The 4,367-nt window shown below is 40.6% G+C and overlaps 1 protein-coding gene across 1 annotated transcript in view; it reads right to left on the bottom strand.

The window, feature by feature from the left end:
• The window catches only part of LOC128656425 (ketosamine-3-kinase), a 116,400-nt gene extending 114,718 nt beyond the window's left edge, over positions 1-1,682 (bottom strand). The window contains exon 1 of the mRNA XM_053710331.1: positions 1,288-1,682. The gene's annotated coding sequence lies outside the window, so the exon portion shown is untranslated. The remainder of the gene's footprint in view (positions 1-1,287) is intronic.
• Positions 1,683-4,367: the final 2,685 nt, after the last annotated feature.

Consider the following 4,367-nt stretch of genomic DNA (forward strand, 5'->3'; position numbering starts at 1 on the left):
CCAGTACTGTATATAGTGACACTGCTTAACTCATTAGTACTGTATATAGTGACACTGTTTAACCCACCAGTACTGTATATAGTGACACTGCTTAACCCACCAGTACTGTATATAGTGACACTGTTTAACCCACCAGTACTGTATATAGTGACACTGCTTAACTCATTAGTACTGTATGTAGTGACACTGTTTAACCCACCAGTACTGTATATAGTGACACTGTTTAATCCACCAGTACTGTATATAGTGACACTGTTTAACCCACCAGTACTGTATATAGTGACACTGTTTAACCCACCAGTACTTTATATAGTGACACTGCTTAACCCCTCAGTACTGTATATAGTGACACTGTTTAACCCACCAGTACTGTATATAGTGACACTGTTTAACCCACCAGTACTGTATATAGTGACACTGTTTAACCCACCAGTACTGTATTTAGTGACACTGCTTAACCCACCAGTACTGTATATAGTGACACTGTTTAACCCACCAGTACTGTATATAGTGACACTGCTTAACTCATTAGTACTGTATATAGTGACACTGTTTAACCCACCAGTACTGTATATAATATCTCAGCTGCATCCACACTCTCTTCAGACTCCGGTGTTAACAATGTGCGGTTATCTGGGGAGAGAGAATGTTTTTGTATTTCACAGGTTACTAGTGGGATCTGGCGATAAATAATGATTCCTCTAGACCAGGGATGGGGAACCTTGGCCCTCCAGATGTTTTAGAACTACATTTCCCATGATACTCAACTGGACTTCAGAGTGCCTAGGCATCATGGGTAGTGTAGTTATGAATCATCAGGGGTGTCAAGGTCCCCTATCCCTGCTCTAGACACAGATATAGTGCTGGAATAGACCTCTAGAGAACTGTGCTGTAGAACAGATCTGCTTACTTACTGGAGGGGTTTATGGCTTAGAGTTTACTCAGCACTGTGTACCCTCCCTTCAGGCCCTCACCAGAATGCTGCTTTTTGCACCCCAGCCTTTAGACTGTTTCCCACAGATAGAGGTAAAAACAAACAATAGCTAGAACCAATCAGTGTAATATTCTTAATGCTCAGATATGTTTTACCCAAACGGATACTAGATTAATCCACAGATATTTATAGCATTATAGAGTCCTCTTCTAGACATTTGCACAGCGAAAACATTTGTTTCATTTTGTTTCGTTTTCATTAGTAAAATAATTCATTTTTGCTCACGCATATCTCCCAATGGGGGGTGCGCCACGCTAAAGACAGATGGAGAGAGGTTGAACAAGACTCATTACCCTTTGACATTTTCCTAAAGGTTTTAATCTGGACCCCAGTCCATAGCCGCAGAACCTTAGGCATACATAATCTTGTAGTACTTGAGTGTCTGGCAATCTGGGATAAGATTCGGCATCGCAGCCTGATTGCACCTCATCCCTCCCCGATCACCTCTGTCCCGGGCCTTCTTACAGGCCTTGCGGAAACACATCCCAATACATGGGCTCGATTATGTGTCAAACAAGTTTCGGACTTTTGTTCAAGGTCTAGTGGAGACGGTTTTATTTCACTGTCTCAGGGCCGACCCTGCGAAAATATCCCATCCTTTCTTCACTTTGAACTCATTAGAGTTAAGAGTTTCCTCTCCAGCTGGGGTTTCCTCCCTTCTGTCTCTCGCCAGCTCACTCCATGGGAGTCTGTGTGGAATGGGGGCCGTAGACTCCACAAGCCTCTCTCGAGACATTACGGTTTGCTTGAGGGCACCATACCTCCTGCCCCACCTACTAAAGTGGAATGCTGCTCTTCACACCCACATTCCTGTAAACTCCTGGCAGAGGTCCATCACCTTAACTAAAAAATCACTACACTGTATAACAATGTTTGAGACCTACTACAAAGTCATTTCTCAATGGTATCTCGTCCCTACACGGCTATCCAAAATGTTTCCACTGACTTCACCCTTGTGTTGGAGGGAATGTGGTCTCCCTGGAGATATGCTCTACACGTGGTGGGAGTGCCCAAAGCTAATACCCCTGTGGAACTCGTGCTTCCGCACTCCGGTGGCCTTTAAGATTGCGATCCCTAAAAACCCTGTAACGGCACTACTCCACCTAAACTTACACACCCTTCCTAAACAACAGCAGATTTTTTGTGTATACCTCATGTCATCTGTTAAAACCAATATTGCTAGATGTTGGAAGAAAGCAACTCCCCCACGGTGGTCCGATATCCTTAACACTATGGCCTACCTGTACACAATGGAAAAGGACATATATTATAGTCTGGACAAAGTAGATCTATTTGAAATGGTTTGGGCTGACTGGAAAGACGCACATGACACTCAATGGATACCTCCAGTTAGGGCCTAAGCGATTCTACCCTGGACATTTTGGGGTGACTGCCTGAGATGTCCCCCCCTCCCCCCCTTCTCCCCTTATCTGGGTCCCTTCCTCTCCTCCCCCCCCCCCCCATTCTCCTACCACCCTTTAATAGTTATCTTGAAATGTACCGACCCCTTTCTCTGTCTGTTGAACATACAAGTTATATGTTATAGTTTTTGTACTCATACAGACTTGTTGTGTGTCATATTGTGCAGGGGACCTGCGAGTCCCCAGATGCTGTATTATATTGTTTAAAATGAATAAAAATTTAATGAAAAAAAAAAAAAGTTTCAGCAAATTAGTTATGTTAAGTTAAATTGTTTTTCGGATCCATTCTTTATTCATATTCATTGTTCTCTTCTAAAGTTTAGAATATAGGAATAGGAATAATTTTTATTATTTTTGATAATTTTGTTTGTTATTTTTTGTAATTTTAGAGTTTATTATTTTTTGTAATTGTAATTTTTATTATTTTTAGTAATGTTAGTTTTTTTATTTTGTAAGTAAGTTTTTTTTTAGGTTAAGCTTAGGTTTTATTTTTATTTCACAGGTAAGTTTGTATTTATTTTTTAATAGGTAGTTAGTAATTGTAATTTTAATTTAGGTGTATTTTTTTTTTAATATATATTTTTTTATTGAGGTAAATCTTAAAATACAATAAGAAAGACACATCACAAAAATCAAAAACAAAATGGCATAAACATAAAAAAAGTGTCAATCATAGTGCCGTTGTGCATACCCACAACCATTCCAGCATGATCATGGGTTACCTTATTATTATTAAACCTCAGTCTTTCAACAGTTCCTTTAAAAAAGCTAAACAGTAGCAGGACAGGGATAAACAAGAAACAATGTACATCAAGAAGACATTCACATGGACCAGTATTGAAATGTAGATGAAAGCTAATGCCAGAGTAGGCAATATATGCGTAATGCCTCTAAGGGTGTGTGGCATAACATAATAGTAAGTGCATGAGGCCATGATTCACTACTTAATGAAGTATATTATGATGTATCCATAGGATAGGGAGAATGCAATGTGTGGTGCTTACTGAGGTATAGCTACGCTAAGCCTGCATATGAAAATTAGGTTTCTGGAATAAAGAACTCATGAATATGTGAGATATGGGGGGGTAGTTATCAAGCCGTCTACTTTTCTGGCTTCGCCGGCCCAATACGTCCGCCTAAGCTCGCCTACCTTCGCCGCCGCGGACCTTGAATACGTTCGCCTAAGTTATCAAATAAAGCTGTCAAAAAGCCGCGGGGCGATGAGCAGCGGACTGTGAGAGTTATCACTCATCCGATCTCGCTGCCCTTCGGCTTTTTCCCAGCTTTATTGCTAGCCTGTCACTAAGCACCCACACTAAACTGCACTGTTCTACCCCCTATACCGGCGCCCCCGGAGCCCCCCGCAACTAAATAAAGTTACTAACCCCTAAACCGCCGCTCCTAGACCCTGCCGCAACTCTTATAAATGTATTAACCCCTAAACCGCCGCTCCCGGACACCGCTGCCACCTACATTATACCTAGTAACCCCTATCCTGCCCCCCCTATACCGTCGCCCTCTATTATAAAATTATTAACCCCTATCCTGCTGATCCCGCACCTCTCCGCAACTAAATAAATAGTTTAACCCCTAAACCGCCGCTCCATGAACCCGCCGCAACCTATATTAAACCTATTAACCCCTATCCTGCCCCCCACTACGCCGCCGCCACTGTAATAAAATGATTAACCCCTAAACCTAAGTCTAACCCTAACCCTAACGCCCCCCTAACTTAAATATTAATTAAATAAATCTAAATAAATTAACTCTTACTAACTAAATGAATCCTATTTAAAACTAAATACTTACCTTTAAAATAAACCCTAATATCGCTACAATATAAATAATAATTATATTCTAGCTATCTTAGGATTTATATTTATTTTACAGGTAACTTTCAATTTATTTTAACCATGTACAATAACTATTAAATAGTTATTAACTATTTAATA

This window comes from Bombina bombina, chromosome 1, assembly GCF_027579735.1.
Source record: "Bombina bombina isolate aBomBom1 chromosome 1, aBomBom1.pri, whole genome shotgun sequence".
In the NCBI taxonomy this organism is placed as follows: domain Eukaryota; kingdom Metazoa; phylum Chordata; class Amphibia; order Anura; family Bombinatoridae; genus Bombina; species Bombina bombina.